We start from the raw sequence: 19,106 nt of genomic DNA, 5'->3' as shown, positions 1-19,106 counted from the left end.
TAAAGACCAGCTAAATCTTTCCACAATTAAAGCGACGTAAGTGAGACCGTGAGTCCCCTCGGTGCTTGGCACAACCTGGAGGAGGTCTTGTAGCTGTAAATCTAACACTTAACCTCCAGCCTCACTTCTTTCCAGTGATTTTATATTAAAAAATATTTTTAATTAAAAAAAAAAAAAAAAAAAAAAAGAAAAAAAAAAAAAGAAGTCTTTCGGTGCCCTGACCCCTATAGCAAGATACAAAATTAATTGGCTAGAAATTAATGAAGGAAGCAAGAGGGAATCCCGAGTTACCGGGTACAAGATAACGACGTGCACGTGGACCCTCAGGACACTAAAGCCCGCTGGCAAACGGCCACTTTGTCCTTCCCTCCATGGGGAAAAAGAAGAATGTGTGTGAGCAGCGTCACCAGCACTCCCAGTCTGCCCATCACATTTTATAGCCAGGAGATTTTTATTATTATTATTATTTTTGCAGGGGAGCAGAAATAATCCCACTGCAAGTGACTGGGAACCTTATCTGAACCTCCGGGATTGCTTTCAGCATCACTGCCCATGGGTAAACAGAAATCACTCACAATATTTAGCAAAATTGCTTAAAATAAACATCGCAGGGAGCAGCCATCCAGGATGCATCACCCTCCGGGGAGCCCTGCTGCAGCCACTCAGCCAGACCTCGTTACCACCAGACCCCACAGCTCACGAGCTTTAATGCCTTTTACCTCGAAGCCCCCATCCCAGGAACTGGGCACAGGGGGCCATGGGAGCAGGGATGAGCCTCGGAGCAGGCAGCAAACCCTGGGGGGCAGGAGCAGAGCTGGCCTATAGCAAGATACAAAATTAATTGGCTAGAAATTAATGAAGGAAGCAAGAGGGAATCCCGAGTTACCGGGTACAAGATAACAACGTGCAGGTGGACCCTCAGGACACTAAAGCCCGCTGGCAAACGGCCACTTTGTCCTTCCCTCCATGGGGAAAAAGAAGAATGTGTGTGAGCAGCGTCACCAGCACTCCCAGTCTGCCCATCACGTTTTATAGCCAGGAGATTTTTATTATTATTATTATTTTTGCAGGGGAGCAGAAATAATCCCACTGCAAGTGACTGGGAACCTTATCTGAACCTCCGGGATTGCTTTCAGCATCACTGCCCATGGGTAAACAGAAATCACTCACAATATTTAGCAAAATTGCTTAAAATAAACATCGCAGGGAGCAGCCATCCAGGATGCATCACCCTCCGGGGAGCCCTGCTGCAGCCACTCAGCCAGACCTCGTTACCACCAGACCCCACAGCTCACGAGCTTTAATGCCTTTTACCTCGAAGCCCCCATCCCAGGAACTGGGCACAGGGGGCCATGGAAGCTGGGATGAGCCTCGGAGCAGGGATGAGCCTCTGACCAGGCAGCAAACCCCAGAGGGCAGGAGCAGAGCTGGAGGTGCCTGGGGCAGGGGGGTGATGGACATGAGAACTGGAGGGCTTTGGACATGATTTTTCCTTCCCTTCCAAGCGCTGAGGTTTGAGACATCATCTCTTTCAGCGCAGTAAAAGCAGACAGTTCTGCCTTTCTTCCAACCCCCCCAGCTACACTGGTGGGACACCGGTGCCCCCACACCCCCTGGAGCGAGCCTGGCCCCTGCACCCAACCCAAATCCACGGGTGATGGGTCCTGGGGTCTCCCCTGGCACCTCCAGGCACCTGGGAGTCCCCCCTTGACAAACCCTGGCAATAAAAGCTTTGTTAAAATCCTTGGCCAGCCCCAACACACCTTTTTTTTTTTTTTCTTTCCTTTTTTTGCAAATCACTTCTGGGAATTAATCCCCCCCCCTCCTCTTCCCCGCCCCCATTACCTGCTGTGGCCACGAACAACGCCATCACAAGTGTCCTTTAGATAAGGTTGCTGCCACTTAATTAGCTAATATTTGCAGAGCGGCGGCAGATGTCGGCAGCTCCCCCGGCGCCGCGCGTCGCTCCAAGCTGGGAGATGATCCCTCCGTATCGCCCAGGAAAGGATGCAGACCAGCAGGCTCTCCCAGCAGAAATGAGTTTGGCCCCTCCCGAGGCTTTATTATTTATTGCCACCTTTATTATTTATTATTTCAAAGAATAAAGGGGCCAAGGGCAGATTAACCAGAGGCTTACCGAGCCGCTTCTGCATTTCCAGAGACACCTTGGGGTTCTGCCCTAGAGAAAAAGAAGATGTTGAGGAGGAGGATGCAGGGCAAGAGCAGGAGGCTTCGGAGGGGGTTCATCACCCATCAGCCCACCACCCCCAGCAGCGGGATGCCCCATCCTGATGCTCTGTGGATGTGGGATCTCCCTGGACAAGGAAACACCACATCCTGATGCTCTGTGGACATGGGATCTCCCTGGATGAGGAGACACCACATCCCACTGCTCTGTGGACATGGGATCTCCCTGGATGAGGAGATACCACATCCCACTGCTCTGTGGACGTGGCGGATCTCCCTGGATGAGGAGACACCACATCCTGATGCTCTGTGGATGTGGCATCTCCCTGGATAAGGAACCACCACATCCCACTGCTCTGTGGACGTGGTCTCTCTCCTCCTCACTGGACCATCACCCCTGCAGCCCCCAGGGGCTCCCAGCATCCCTGGTCTTAGTCCCCCAAACCATTTCTTGCCTCTCCTTTCACTATTGCCATGATAACACTGCAGGCCGAAACTTGGAGGCTCCAAGTAAAGTAAACACTTTGGAGAAAAGCTGTTTATGGTGAGGCAGTAACTAAAGATACCAGTAGCAATACCCACACTGCAGGGAGAGTAACAGAAAAAGAGACAAATATGCAGAAACCCTGAGAACCAGTGGTCAGAGCACAGGACAGGACGGTCAGAAACCTGGGCTTTGGCCTATGCTTTGGCCCAAAGGGGAGTATTTGGGACAAACTCACCGACTCTCAGTTTCCCACATCCATAAAACTTCCCGGAGGGAGTCCTGTTCACCGGGAGCAAAGGCTGCTCCCACCTCCCGTGGGGCTCACACGAGCCACGGCTTCAGATCTCGGGTCACCTTCTTGGCCGAGGACCCACGGTGCAAAAGTGTAATTACACGATCTCATTTTTAATAAGAAGAGTTCTAAAGAGTTTTTGCTCGGGTCCAGCAGGATCTGGTTCTCTCCGGGAATGTCAGGGCTGAGCAAACAGCTCTGGTTTTGGTTTTTGGGAGCGGAGGGCGCTGGCACGGGGCTGCCTCCAGCAGATGGGAGCGCTGGGTTAGCGAAGCCTCGCCGTAATTTATGCCCTGGTTTGGGAACCCACAGCCCTCCAGGGAGCTCGTCAAATCCACATGGTGGGCCAGAAAGCCAGATCTCCCTGCTGGAGCCCTGCTGGGATCACTGCTCACTCCTTTACCCCCTTCCCACCCCCTGCTCACCAGCAAATCCACCTCCTGGGCTGAAATGGGGTGGTTTGAGGCCGATTCCTGACTGTCACCAGGGAATTTCCAGAACGATGAGCAGAAACCATCAGCCTTATTTCATGCATTTTTAGCCAGACTCTGGTGACTGGAGGTCACAGCCCCTCGCTAATGGGAGGCTTCGCCTGCCCGACCGATGCCCCAAAGCAATTAGCCCCTCACAATGCTGATTATTTCTATATGAAATGGAAAAATGAAAAGTTTTCTTACTCTTGGCAGAAGGTAGTCCCTGTAAAGTAAGTGGGATGGTATTTAACCAATCGCCGTGTCCCCAGTGGGGCTCTCCTTGAGGGAGAACCAGCATCGCTCCATCACAGCCCGTCTCTCTTCCTGGAAAGCCCTGGAAGAGAGGCTTTTAGCCCAAACCCCACACCCGTGAGCTGCCCTGGCATGGTCAGCCACAGAGCCTGCAACCCAACCAGCAACGCCGACCCCAAATAGCGATTGGTTGTCTCCTTAGGTAAGTAAGTGGGATGGTATTTAACCAATCGCCGTGTCCCCAGTGGGGCTCTCCTTGAGGGAGAACCAGCATCGCTCCATCACAGCCCGTCTCTCTTCCTGGAAAACCCTGGGGGCGAGGTTTTTAGCCCAAATCCCACACCCATGAGCCGCCCTGGCATGGTCAGCCACAGAACCTGCAACACAACCAGCAACGCCAACCCCAAATAGCAATTTGTTGTCTCCTCAGAATCACAGAGTAGAATGGTTTGGGTTAGAAGGTACCTTGAAGATCACCGAGTTCCATCCCCCCCCGAGGGAGGCTGTGCTTCACCAGCATAGAAGGGACCTTGAAGATCACCGAGTTCCATCCTCCCCCTCCTCAGGGAGGCCGTGCTTCGCCAGCGCTTCTGACCACCTCTAACCTTCAGCTAGAACACCGTGACATCCGTTTATAAGACCCAGGGATTGTAAAAAAACTACATTAGAGCCCTGGAGCAGCTCAGCCAAGTCAACCACTGAAGGCATCAGCACCTCCCTCGCAGCCCAACCACACAAACCCAGGCTGGCAGCATCCCCCCAGCCCAGGAGGTGCCATCCCACCCCACATACCACCCCAAAGGCCACACTGGCTGCGGGGTGCGAATCATAGAATTGCCCAGGTTGGAAGGGACCTTTGAGATCTTGGAGTCCAAGCATCGACCCAAAACTGACAAACCCACCACTGACCCATGTCCCTCAGCACCACGTCTACCCGGCTTTTAGATACCTCCAGGGATGGGGACTCCACCACTGCCCTGGACAGCCTCTGCCAAGGCTTGGTGACCCTTTCCATGAAAAAATTTTCCCCAGTATCCATCCTAAACCTCCCCTGGTGCAACTTGAGGCTGTTTCCTCTTGTCCCATCACCTGTTCCTTGCCCAGGGCTGGAGACACAGCAGCATGAACTCAGGAGCAGGCTGAGGAGCCCCATGTCCTCTGTACGGGACCTCAGCAGGTTCTGCCACCACTCAGCAGATGCCAAACCAGCCCAAGCCAGAAGGACCCGGTGTCTGCCCCCACATGGAGGGGTCCTCCCAAAGCACAGTGATTTTTTGGCATGAGAACGTACTTATCGGCCCGCAGTTTATGTGGGGCTGTGCTCCTTCAATGTCCTTTAAAGCACTTGCCTCCTGATTCGGAAGGGAGACTTGAAATAAAAATTAAAAGGCAAACAAAACCAGTGTCTCCACTTAAAAGCCCTTTAAAGGCTTGGAAATGATTAATGTGTTTAAACTATAAACTGTAGCTGTTTTAAGAGAAGATAAATACGAGATCAAGACTTCTGACTGCACAAACAGTGCCAAGGCGTAAGTAAACAGCCGTGACAAGTTTAGTGCTCTTGTGGAGACGGAGTTCTGTGTAGGACACGTGTGCTCTGTGCCACCTCTGTGGGATTTAAAGAGGAAGCATCGGGCTGACACCAAAGAGAGTGACCCACAATGAAGCTTCTTCTCAGCCGGCAGCACCACGCAAGGTCAGAGCATCCCTCTTGTCCTGGGGTCTGGGAAGAGCAGCTGAGGGTGGTTTCCAGCCAGAAGGAAGCAGAGCAGCAACACCTGGGTTTGTTAGAAAGGTTAATGAGCTATTGGCAGAAGAAGACTGGCACCCAGCACCTGTATCTGCCTGGGGGAGGCCGTCCATGGACAATGTGCAGGATGCACCAGTGCACCTCGCTCAAGGCAGGACAGGTTCCTCTCCCAGCTCCCCAGGGAACACATTGCAGCACCAAGATTAGTGGAATTTATAGAATGGTTTGGGTGGGAAGGGACCTCAAAGCCCCCCCAGTGCCACCCCCTGCCCTGGGCAGGGACACCTCCCACCAGCCCAGGTTGCTCCAAGCCCCCTCCAACCTGCCCTTGAACCCCTCCAGGGATGGGGCAGCCACAGCTTCTCGGGGCAACCTGGGCCAGGCTCTCACCACCCTCACACCAAACAAGTTCTTCCCCACAGCTCAGCTCCATCTCCCCTCTTTCAGGGGCAAACCCTTTCCCCTCCTCCTGGGGCTCCTCTCCCTCACCAAGAGCCCTCCCCATCTCTCCTGTAGGGACTGGAAGGGGCTCCAAGGTCTCCCCAACGAGTCATTGCTGTTGATTGTCAGCTTCTCCTTCCAAATCCATCCAGGCAAAACACCCTGCTCCAGATCTCGCCACAGAATCATCTAGGCTGGAAGAGACCCTCGGGATCATCGAGTCCAACCGTCTACCCTACTCTAAAGTTCTCCCCTACACCATATCCCCCAACATCACATCTAAACTAGCCAGAGCACTAGTTCAACTCAGCCAGGGACAAAACCAGGGTGACAGAGGGAAGCCATCTCTGTCTGGTGCCTCCTGCCACCACGGCAGGGGCAGTGCCATGAGGCTGGAGGTGACACAGGTGGTGCATCCCCTCTTTGATGGGAACAGGATGGCAGAGCTGCAACCCACAGATGCACTGGTCCGTGCTGGGAAGGGGCTCTCAAAGCTCCTCATCCCCTTTGTAGCCCAAGAGCAGCGTGAGCAGCGATGGACAGGAGGGGACATGGTGGGAGGGACAGGCAGAAGCCCCTGACCCACGTCAGGAACACAACCCCCATGTCCCCAGGAGTAAAACCCATGCTCCGTGGCGCTGGTTGCTCTGTTTGGTGTTAAACCTGAGACAGAAAAACCCGTGTGCCTCCCTCAGAGCCCTGGTGGGACCCCACCGCTCTCCCCACCCCCAGGGCTGGCAAGTGACAAATCTTCCCTCCAGCCTTGGCAGATGGTGAAATACTTTCTAAGAGGAAGGAGGAAAAGAAGCAATAACAAAGCCATCGCTGCCACAGATGAGTAAAGATCCTTGAACTCCCTCCAGCAAGAGGCACGGTGTCCTCCCGGGTGGCTGAACGCTCTGCCTGACAGCTCAGCTCCGTGCTGCTCCTCCACCACCCCCTCCCACCGGCACCAGCTCCAGTCCCTGGAAATCCCAGGATTTACATTCCTGTCTCGCTCAGTGTCCCAGCACCGAGAGCTGGTTCATCCCCGGAGCTGCTGCACCGAGCTGCTCACCCTCCCAGGAGCACCGAGGCAAACCTCCCTGCCCTTCCCACCACCAGATTGACATCTATTTTTCCCCTTCAACACCTGAAGAACCTTCACCCTCATTTTTCCCCCCAGGAGAAGGGCTGGAGCTGTTCCATTTATCACTGCTCCCCACCTTGCCATCCGCACCTCGCCAGCTGGAGGTCCCCGATGTGCTGGTGTCACCATGAGCCGTGGCCCAGTTCCCTGGTCTTTTCCTCGATGATCCAAGTTGGAACCAAGTGGTCCTTAAGGTCCCCTCCAACCCAAACCGCTCTGGGATTCCAAGTCAGAGCTGCAGGGACAAAGAGAAGGCACAAAACATAAAGACCAGCAGATCTGAGAGCGAATAAACTCCTTTATGGGCCTCATCCTGAAGAGCAGGATGCCAAAGATGAAGATGGAGCCCATACTGGAAACCCCAGTATGATTCCCTCCATGAAACACACAGTGACATCCCATGAGGAGCCCAGCGGGAATGGTTTTGGGAAGCAAGGAACATGTGGACATGGACAGGGGGATGAGGATGCCCCTTGCTGTGCAGCAGGAATAAGAAGGGAAGGGAAGGGAAGGGAAGGGAAGGGAAGGGAAGGGAAGGGAAGGGAAGGGAAGGGAAGGGAAGGGAAGGGAAGGGAAGGGAAGGGAAGGGAAGGGAAGGGAAGGGAAGGGAAGGGACTTCTCTGCTGGAAGATGCACGTGAAGTTGAAAGGGCCATTTAGCAGGTAACTGTCACTTCAAACACCACGGATTATTCAGACGACGGGAGACAAGCCAGCGTAACGCTGCTCATAATCCTGTGTATGCTCAAACACTCTGACGGCTAGATAAATAGACTATTTAATTAAACCAACAAGTCATAGTTTATTTTCACATCACAATAGGTTAAATGACTTTTTATTCCCATTTTCCATATCAACAGAGCAGACTTTTTGGTAATAAAAGCTAAACTCTAATTAACAGCTGGTGTGGTTGTACTTGGCAGCGCGGTGAGTAATTCAGTACAAAGCAAACACATTTACTATAAATGGCTTTTGATTGCAGAGACCAAGGTAATGGATGTTTCGCGGGCGGGTGCCAGCTCCCGCCTGGGTATTGTTTCAGCAGGACGGGGTGAGAGCGGGCACCGGCCTGGCCAGCGAGATGGAAGTGAAAGAAAAACACAACTAAATGGTTTATAAACACAACCCAGCACCCATGGGTGCTGCTGAAATGCCTCTGGGGGAAGGAATTCTCCCCCAGGGCTGGGATGACATCCCCTCAGGATGCTCCCCATCACCAGCGCGGCCTCAAATCACTCCCTGCAGCTACAAATCAACACAGGGATGGGACATAAAACCAGCCCGACTCATCATTTCCTATCATAACCGGGTTTTTATTATTATTATTAATAATTTTTTTTCTCGCTTTTAAATCAGCGCTGCTTTAATAAGTGCCTCGCTGCTGGGGGGCTGCTGCTGTCAGCACGGGGGAAATCAATGGTGTGCCAGCAGCCTCCCCCATCAGCAGCACCCCCCCCCCCTCCCAGCCCCCGGGAACGCTGCCCGTCGCCCCCACCCCCTTTTTAATGGTTTTCATTATTAATGCAGAAAATATTGACAACAGCTTGAAGTCCCCCGGCCATAAAAAAAAAAATAAAAATCAGACTTCCAATCAATCCCTCATGCTTCACTTACTGATTTCCCCATTTCAAATGGTCTCTCTGATGATTTAAATATCACATCCTCATCCTCATCCTCCGTATTGACCTGCTGCTGGGCTGGGGTGGTCCCCACGCTGGGCAGAGCGTGCCCGAGGGATGGGGACCACCAGGAGTTGTCCTCCCCCAAGGTGGCAGCTTCCCTGTAAGGTGCAAGCAGATTTTTCTCCAATTAAAAGGGAGGGAAGGTTTAATTCCATGGTGTTATAGTGGGGCTTAAAAAGCGAGGGGCAGGTGTGGAGGAGGGATGGAGGGTCCCCCAGGGAGCCAGGTCTGCTCTGTGGGATGGGGTTTGGGGTCACCTCCGGAGTAGCTGTGACAGCCTTCCTCTGCTGCCCACCACCGAGGGCAGAAATCACTCCAGATGCTGTATCTGAATCCTCTGTGAAGTTCTGGTCCAGTGGGAGGTCACCATGCTCTGGTGGGAGGTGTCCCACCTGGGCAGGGGGTGGCACTGGGAGGGCTTTAAGGTCCCTTCCCACCCAAACCGTTCAGTGAGTCTATGACTCTGCCCACCTGCTATTGAGCAGAGCATCTTCCTTCCCATCCCCACCCCAGCAATGGGTCAGCTCAGTAAAAATCACCATTTATTTTAATTTTGGGCAGTGCAGGGGGGTTGGGGAGCCTGGGGAATAACAGCTGGGTTCCAGGGGGTGTGAAGAGGGACAGCCCCACACGTGCACCCATGCCGAGCACATCTCCGGGTGGGACACGCCGCTGGCTTTTGCCATCCCCACCAGAACATGAGCCCCAGGAGCACAGCACAGTTTGGGACAAGAGGGAAGAGATTTTCCCAAAGCCCCACGAGCCATGAAATCAGCCAAAAAGGTGATTTGATGACGAAGCTGCAGTTTCCAGCACTAAGGTGGGGGCAGCTGAGAGCAGGGCATGGGAAAGGGGATGGAGCTGCTCCAGGGAGGGGGGATTTGAGCCGCCTTGTTGGGGTATCACAGGAGCTTCGTGGGGAAAAGGCTGGAAGGGTGTTTGGAGATCTGCACCCCCCACAGTAGGCATCTGCCTCCAGCCCCCTCCCAGACCCCAGGGTCCCCAGTGTGTGGGGGATGTACAGCAGCCCATCGGGGGATGCTTTGGCAGGGACACGGCCATGGAAGATGAAGATGATGCATCCAGAGAAGATGATGGAGATGTGTCCTGCAAACCCAGAGCAGTCCCCTGGAGGAGAAGGGGGCTGTGCTCCCACGAGGACAACTCCCCAGCCCCAGCACCCCTATAGCCTCACCTGTACAACACCTATAGGTATCTTTACAGAGCAGCTCCTTTGCAGATGCAGGGAGATGGAGAGGGTGGTTTTAAGCCCAGCAAGAAACCAACAGGCAGCATCCTCCACCCTTGCAATCCCCTGGGAAGGGCTGGGGACAGGGAAGGAGAGCTGCTGCCCTGGGACAGGGCAGGGGTAACAGGCTCCCTGGAGGGTTTCTGCTCCATTTTCCAGCCTCTTCTGAGCAACTGGTCTGGTTTCTGCCACCCTTGAGTGCGAAAGGAGGAACATAATTTTGTGCAGATTCCCCTCTTCCTGCTAAATTGAGCTCTTATTTCTTTTTGTCACCTCTCATTTGCCACCTTTGGTGCTGAGGACCCACCAGGAGAGGGAATCAGGAGACACATTCAGGGCAGATCACCCAACCTCCAAAAACAGAACAAAAACAAAACCCAACACAACGAGGTGATGCTTTTAGAGCCACATCCACTCTGCTGACGGAGAAAGGCAAACTCACCGACGGCAGCCAACCCAGGGGAAAGGAAAAAAATTAAAAAAACCAAACCAAAACAACAAAAAAACCCCCAACGAATCCATAAAAAAACCCCAACCACCACCTGCATTTACTTTGCGTGACCTCTAGCTCCGACTATCGCCGGCGCAGAACAAATACAGAAGGGAAGAGGGGGGAAAAAAACACCGTGTCCTAAAGCAAACAGCAAGGACAAGCTGGATGAGAGTATTTAAGCGGTTATTAGAGAGGGCTTGATTGCAAACCTTGTCGGAGCCCCGCCGAGCATGTGATGTTTGTTTTAGCAGCACTTAGCAGCCGGCCTGGGAAGGAAGAGAACAAAGTGTAGGTGTTATAAAGTCAATATTGTTACAAGGAGGCGTGTGACAAAGGGCCACCGAGCTGCCGGTCAGCGAAATCACTCTCCCCTTTGGGTTTAGGCAGCTCAGCCCAAGTTTATATTATTTCCCCCCCCCCAAAAAACTACTTTTCCAGATGTGCGCGGCGTAAAAGATTAAGATCATAGACCCAACGTGATTATTTCCACCGATGAGATTAATGTGTGGGTTTGGGGTTTGGTTTTTTGGTGATGATTTTTGGGTTTTTTTGTTTGGTTTTGTTGTGTTTTTTTTTTAAACTTAACCAGAAGATGGATTTTTTTAGATTGACTCAAAAGCATGTTTTCCAACAGCTTCACATCCCCAAAGCCGCAGCCCCGCTTTGGGTGGGGAGCTGCTCTCCTCCTCCCATCCCAGTTTTTCCCCTAATAATCCCAAGAAATTAGCCTTTAAATTGAAATTTATCCTGCTGATTGTTGCCAGGAGGCGTATTGAAACGGAAGGCCACAAATCCCACTGGCATCTTCTTGAAGGGCTGGATTCTAAGTAGCAACCTTCAGGAAGAGAAAAAAAAAAAACAAACATAAAAATACTTCTTTTGCACCTGGATCGTTAAAGTATTAAAGCTTCTAATTGCCCATATACCCATCCCTGGGGCAGACACCTCAGAGCTGCCAATCCACACAGAGATTTATTTTAATACTTGCTTTTTGGTTGCCAAAGTTTTGGTGGCCTTTGCCAGAAATGTTGAATTGCAGTTAAAAAAGGGAGGGGAAAAAAAAAATAAGAAAAAAAGAGACGTTCACAGAACCACCCACGCCAATAAAATGGATATTTTTCCATTACAAACAGAATTCCTTATAAAATTATGACCCAAATCACACGGAAGGAACCTGCCACCCCAGCTCAGATGTCATTTATGTCCCCTCTGGACCCCCCCATCTCTGACCCAGCCCCACAGGACTGGGGATCCCTGCGTTTACCCTGGAACCATTGCTCAACACCCCCAAATAAAAATAAAAAAAAAAAAAAAAAGATCACAGCCCATATTTCCTGCTTCCTTCAGGGGAACCACTTGGGCAGGGCCCTTCCAGGTTTCTGCGTTTAAATTCCACCCCAATTTGTGCTTTCGGGGGGAGGATTAACTTTATCCTTATTGCTGCTATTAACCTCTGCCTGCCGGGACACTGGAGGTAAATGAGTAACCTCATTTCTTGGGTAACAAGAAAATCTCCAGCACTGTCGCCAATGCACACAGAGAAGTGATTTTCTTTCCATATGGGAGACTGAACATTTTTGATTATTTTTTTTTTGAGCGCTGTGGATTGTTTTTTTTTTTTATTTTATTTTTTTAAAGGAGCTTCCCAGTTTGCAAATTTTCACATTTTTATTAGGCCTGTGCACCCATCAGGGGCTCGGCCTCCACTCCAGATCCATGTTTTTCCCAATCCATCGCTTCTTTTTTTTTTTTTCCCCCTTCTTTATAAAACCAGAGGTGTCAGCGCCAGAACTGGGGAGGAAGGTGGAAATCCAGGCTGGGATCCCAGCACCGCAGCCTGACCTCTGCCTTTCACACCGCTGGAAATACCATCAGCTTTTTACAAACCCTGCTTTTCCACTTAAACACCCTTTAAAGATGAAATTATCTACGAGAACACCACCACGGTTTTTGTGATACCTGCCCTGCCCGGGGGCAGGGGGGGCTGCATCCCACCCCACCAGCCTTTGCTCAAGCATCCTGCATCCTTTGGCTGTGCCAAACTGGGTACCAAGGTCTCCAGCTCATGGGACACCTCCCCCTGCCCCCCCAAATAGCAGCAAACAGGAAACCACATCCCAAAACCCGCATCATTTGCTCGTTTCTGGGCTTTGTTGCATTTTCAGGCTCCCCCCCCTCCCCTCCAGAGCTCTGCAAATACCAGCTCTGCCTTGTTTATAAAGGCAATGTTGACATTTTGTTATAAACGGTAATGTCAATTTGATAAAGTTAATTACTTATTATTTGGAATCCAATTTGCATGGGAGGTTGAATTCATTAAAAAGCAGATTTTTGTGTTTAAACAAGGGGTGGGGGAGCCATGGGCAGCCCCCCAACGTGTGGGGGGTTTGGGGGGTGTGTGTGTGTGTGCTCCAGCCCCGCTGTCAGAGGGTTCATTAACACGACAGATGAAAGTATTAACGTACCAGAGCTGAGAATTCCCAATGCAATAACGCATTCGGACAGCCCAGGCTCAAGTAAATATTTACTTTGTCTTATTTTTCAACCGAATTTCTTGAAGGGGCTGAGGAACTGCGCTTTTCCAACCCTGCTCTGGTTTCAAGTCCACAGCAAAAACCACCTTCCTGCTCCTACTAATTTTAATATCTGTATTATGCTTAAAATACTTCTATTATTGCCATATTTTTTTTTCATGGGTTCATTCCAACGGCGTTTCTTCTAAACCTCAGAAACCCAAACCCTTGCAGGAGGCACACACCACCCCCCCCTGATTTTTTTCAGCCACCTCTCATCCCTCCATCACACAGCCCTGAAAATATTCAAACCAGCTGATTTTTAGCACATCACAGGCAGAGAGGAAGCCCCAGACCTGCTGGCCCCTCACCCACAGCCAAAGCCACGTGCACTCACCTTCTTCTCTGGGAAACGTGGGGGTTTATTCAATAGGAAAGAGTGGTTCTTCTCAAAAGAATCTAATAAAACCCCACGTTTCCTAGTGAATAAATTTTCATAGAATCATAGAATGGTTGGGTTGGAAAGGACCTTAAAGATCATTGAGTTCCAACCCCCTGCCCTGGGCAGGGACACCTCCCACCACACCACGTTGCTCCAAGTCCCCTCCAACCTGGCCTTGAACCCCTCCAGGGATGGGGCATTGTCTTCCCAAAGCCCCTGTGCTGCTCAGTGCTCCTAAAATCCCCAGGGCATCCACCAAAGTGCTGCTCAACCCCCATCTCTCCTGACGTGGCTGTTTGGGGGATGACAGCTGGAGGACACAACACAAAACGGGAGCAGCAAAGCCCCCAGACCCACCACCAAAGAGCAGGTCCTTCTCCAGAGCTCAAGCTGGGGGCTGGGGAGGAAGAAGGTAACGAAGCCCGCGTGACCCATCATCACCCCCCAGGTGCGTGGGGGTCCCAGAGGTGTTTGGGGACAGACAGAGGAGGGGAGCAGAGGTGGTGACAACACAGCTGAGCACCATTGGCCACCACCACGTGTGGACCAGGAGCCACATGGGACCCATGGCGGGGGTGGGATGGGGCTGGGGAAGAGGGAGCAGAGCGAGGGGCTGCTGTGGGACCCCCAAACACCCCTTACCAGGCAGAGGGCACATGAAGGGCTGCCAAGGCTGGGAGCAGAGCAGGGAAAAAGCGCATCCAAGCCCAAGAAGCCAACAAATGGGTACAAAAACCATCTCCAGGACCAGCAGAAGGGGTGGTTCAGAAGGAAACACGGCAGGACACGAGACTCAGCAGGCAAAGCTGCTGGTACCAATGGACGTGTTCTCCGTGAAGGTTAAAGCTCCACCAGCCAACAGGGGTTTAGGGGCTTCACCACAACCCGTGGCTCCACATGCTCCTTTAATTTAATTTCTCTGGCTTTTGTCTGCCCAACACCTTCTACCCCTTTCAACAGCAAAGAACCCAAAGCCCAGAGCTAATATTTATGCCTCAGATCTCCTTGATGATGCAATCTAGTAACAAATCACTACTTAAATAATCCAGCCATTTAATCATCCAGAAATGTGTAGAAATAAGAGGATTAGCCTGCTATCCCGGGGAATTGTATTTTACAGGCTCTATGTTCTTTCCCCCAATAAAACAACAAGAGCAGCTCGTGGTATTTTAGAAATAAATCCAAGTATCCAAAGCTTTGGGAACAACCGAGCTGTGGGGCAGGAGGAGGCTTCTCCACTACCAGCTAAAACTCCTTGCTCACTAATTAAAAGAGTTCTCATCTGAGCTGCAGGTTAAACGACGTGTTTAACCCCTGCACGCCCAGTCTGGGGCAGGAAACATGAATTCTTGGCAGGGGCAAACTGGGAATGGGCCCGTTGCCTTTCCCTGGGGGGTAATTGGGGTGATCCGACTGTGCCAACGCTATCCCTGCCCCGGAGAGTCTCTCTGGCCAAGGACAAACATCTTTCCTAAGGCAAACAACAGTTGTTCCCCACCACCACCCCCCAAGAAGCCTTTTCCTCATCTTTTTATAGGCGCTTCACCCACAAAGCTGACTAGAACAAGAGACAGCGTAATTTTAGCGGGCGGATTATTTTTAAACAGCATCTGAACTGGACATAAATCACAGCAGCCACGGGAGGCAAACGCTATTTCTGGGAAGCAGGGAGCAGCTCGTTGGAAAAGATCCTTACTTGTATGTCCCTTGGGCCGCAGGAGCAGGTCCTGCCCGAAGGAGGACGGTCACCAGTGGTGACCAGTGGTGCTGGGGGGTGGCCACACATAAACCTCTGCCCTGGCCATAAGGAGAGATGAATCACAGAATCTTCTAGGTTGGAAGGGACCTTAAAGATCATCTTGTCCAACCGTCAACCTGACTGACAAAAATAGACACCCACACAACAAACAAGGAGCATCATCACTAAACCAGACCTCCCAGCACTACATCAACCCGTCTTTTGAACACCTCCAGGGATGGGGCCTCAACCACCTCCCTGGGCAGCCCATTCCAATGGCTGAGAACCCTTTCAGTGAAAAAATTTTTCCTAATCTTCAGCCTGAACCTCCCCTGGCGCAACTTGAGGCCATTTCCTCTTGTCCTGTCGCCTGTGATTTGAGAGAAGAGACCGACCCCCACCTCTCTACACCCTCCTTTCAGGGAGTTGGAGAGAGCAATAAGGTCTCCCCTCAGCCTCCTCTTCTCCAGGCTGAACACCCCCAGCTCCCTCAGCCTCTCCTCATAAGACTTGTGCTCCAGACCCCTCACCAGCTTTGTCGCCCTTCTCTGGACCCGCTCCAGCACCTCGATGTCTTTTTTATGGTAGGGTGCCCAAAACTGGACACAGTACTCGAGGTGAGGCCTCACCAGTGCCCAGTACAGGGGGAAGTCCCATCCCTGGGACGCAGACGCTGCCGCGGTGTCACAGCCACCAGCCCTTTTCCCACACCAGTCGCCCTCCCCTTTGCCTGAAGCAGCGAGGTTCGAGGTGGTTTTCATCATCTGCAGAAGCCCTCGGAGGCTGCTCCCCATGTTGTCCCCACACGATGCCACCCTGCTCTGCCAACACTGGCTTTGCCACGGGCCAGTGGTTCATCTGCTGCCAGGATTTCACGCCAGGATTATTGCCTGTAACTCCTCACGCCGGGCCATGAACAACAACTCCAATTTTAATTCCTCCGGGCGATTCTACAGCTTATTCCTGCAACCTCTGGAGAGCCAGCACCCAGCCCCCAAGGACCACTCACAGCCCATCACCGTGGACCTCACTGGGGCCACCCCACCGTGGACCACCCCAGGCCAGTGAGGGCTACCCCATCCCGTAGCCACAATCCAGGCCACACACACTCTGCAATAACTAGGGAGACCACAAAAGGGAGCAGAAAATAGAAAACAGCCGACTGGGCAAGAAAGAAGCAAAATAAGCACTAAAAAGTGAGCGCATCCCAAGGATCTGGTGGTGGATGGTCTCTGGTCCCAGCCTCCATCCTTTGGGGTGTGTTCAGAGCCAGATGAATTCCTGCATCCCTGTCACACACACCTGATGGACAGGGCAGCAGAAGTCAGGTTCTGCTCCATCTCCCCACCACACAGTGAGGACAAGGCAGCAGCACCGAGCGCAGGGCTCTGGGTACCAACACTTGGCCCAAGCAGAGATGTTCTGCAAGAACTTTGAGGCAAAAAGCCAAGTCCCACCTCAGCCAGCCCCACGTTAGCCTCTGAAAAAGCAGGGATTTTGGCCATGCCTTCGACCCCTCTCTGCAAACAGCTTCCTCCCAGCAGGATGGGGAGGAGGGTCCCTGCCCGCGGCTGGGGACAGTGTGGCCATGGGGGTTCAGGAGGAGACCATGTCAGCACCCAAGGGTGAAGCCCCTGGGGAAGCTGCTGAGGTCCAAGAGCAAACGGGCTCCACGAATTCATGTTTCCCCCCAGCTCTCTGGCAGCCAGCTGGGCTCTCAGCGCCGGGCTCAGCCAGAACCCAGCTCCTCACAGCAGCAGAGGGCAGGCACCTCCAGGTTTCTTGCAAAGTGGTTTCCAAAAAATGAAAAAAAGCAGGCAGTAAAACCCCATTAACTTCCCCGGGAAGAGTTCAGCTAATCCTACAGGCTTCTTCCATCCTTAGCTGTGATTCACTGCCGCAGAAGGACCGAGCTGGACCTGGGAGAAGGTGGGTGTCCTCAACTTTCATGCCTTATCTCAACCCGGTTTTGGACAGCAGACATTGGAACAGCCCCAGTTCACTCCAGCTCCCCGTGTCTACGGTTTCAGGGTCGAGCCTGCATGTTTTTCTTCTGCTTTTCATTACTCAGCAGAGGCTGGAGCCAGTTAATGCCAAGAACATCCGAGTGACAGAGTCCAGAGCCTTCACCCTTTGCCAGTAGGAAACTCTGACGACTGGAACTGGCAGGAGGACGGGGCAGCGTTAGCTCCCAGCTTCAGCCCATTGTGGCTGGAATTTGTTACCTCAAAAGGTAAACACGAATTCAGCTCAGTGCTCCTGACAAAGGCTGCCTCACTAAGAAACTAAAGGATGAGCAAACCAGCTGAGATTCTCCTCCTACACCCAGGCCTGCTCACCAAGGCGGGCACCCGCAGCTCATCAGCTCTCAGCCAGACAGAGATGGGACTGGATGTGCTGAAATTCCACAGTTTTCCAGCTACATGAACCAGAAACCACAGGAACCAGCCTCAGAAGAAGGGCACTGCAGAGCTGTCCTCACCACCAGGCTACAGCCCTCTGCACAACAGCCTCATGCATCACCCTGGAGTGGGGCACGATGCTGTCGGCACAATGAGTGGCAGGAACAAGGGGGAACCTGCAATAAACCTTGTTTAAATGAAGAAAAGCACTAATCATGTAAATCATCGTGCCTTTAGTGACTTTGTTTCCGTATATAACCAAGTTCTCCTCAGCAACAGGTTTGTGCATCTCAGCAGCATCCCAGTCCTCCACCTTCCAGGCAAACATTCCCACTGCCGACAGCGAGAGACACCCCAAGGTGCCCTTGGGTTTTGAGCCCCTGTCATAGAAATCGCTTGAGCCCAAGAAATCACTCTATTTTGGGCCAATAACAAAGCCCCCCAAGCTTGCCTGCTAGAAACTTGCACTTTGAGCTATTCCATGGGGCTAATTCCATACTCGCCCTTGGGAAGCGTTAGCTACAATCAGCGCCAAGCTCCAGGGAGAAACAAAGGAGGGAATAAAAAAAAAAAAAGCTGAATTTCCAAAGATGAAAATCCCCCTCCTCCCCAAAATTAAAAAAATTATTTAGAAAGGCTTTTCTACCCTCAGTGAGAGCAGACATGGGAGGGGGCAGCCTCGTTGAGCTATTCCAGCGGGAGCGTGGATGCAGGTCCCCCTCCCGCTGCCGGCTGTTTGCCTTCACGCTTCCCACCGCACGCCAAGGGAGCTGGGGAACGACCAGCACACCCAGAGCCCCACCAGAAACACCAGCCCTTGTTAGCCCAGTACACTGTGTGCTGAAGCCCAGCCCGGGAGGAATCTTTGCAGAGTAAACACCACCAGCAAGAGCAAATATGTGAAGACGACGCAGAGACGGGAAGAAGGGCTTGGGAGGAACGTGATGGAGCAGCACCCAACCCAACCCAACCTTGTTAGACCTGGGCTGCGGGACACAGCCCCCTCCTTCCTCCCAACCTCATGGGCTGTCACCTCCTCCCAACGAGCCCACGGCCTTATCCAAGCCCTGTTTCCCTCCAAACACCACTCTCACTCATTAGGTGTCAATCTTTAAGGCTGTGTCACCCATCGCAGGAGGTGCTCATAGCAGTTGAGTAATTAAGACCTCGAGGGACACGAAGACCAAGTCACCCACTCCAGACAAGGCCAGGTACGTCCTCCCCAGCGAGGTCCACGCATTTATTAACCTTTATAATAGGCCAAGGCAGCCACACAACTGTTTGCTCTGTGCTTCACAGCTTTCTCCTGCAAGACAAGGAATTTCTGAGCAAAGCCCTCGCCAAAACGTTACGCGTCAAAACACCCCACTTGGCAAGGGCTGAGAAATAAACACTTTGGCCACAAATCCTTTGATAGGAAATCCCAGCGTTTCGAGGCGAGCGAATTCCAGCAAAGCCACATCCCGCAGCGGAATGTTTTCCTTCCCAGGGATCCCAACACCAGTTTCTCACATCTCCCCAGTAACACTTCCAGTGTGATTTACACTGATGACAAGATGATCGAACCCAAATCAAAG

The sequence above is a fragment of the Calidris pugnax genome, unplaced genomic scaffold (genome assembly GCF_001431845.1).
Source record: "Calidris pugnax isolate Ruff unplaced genomic scaffold, ASM143184v1 scaffold187, whole genome shotgun sequence".
NCBI classification, from domain to species: Eukaryota; Metazoa; Chordata; class Aves; order Charadriiformes; family Scolopacidae; genus Calidris; species Calidris pugnax.
Note: the sequence above shows the minus strand (reverse complement) of the source record.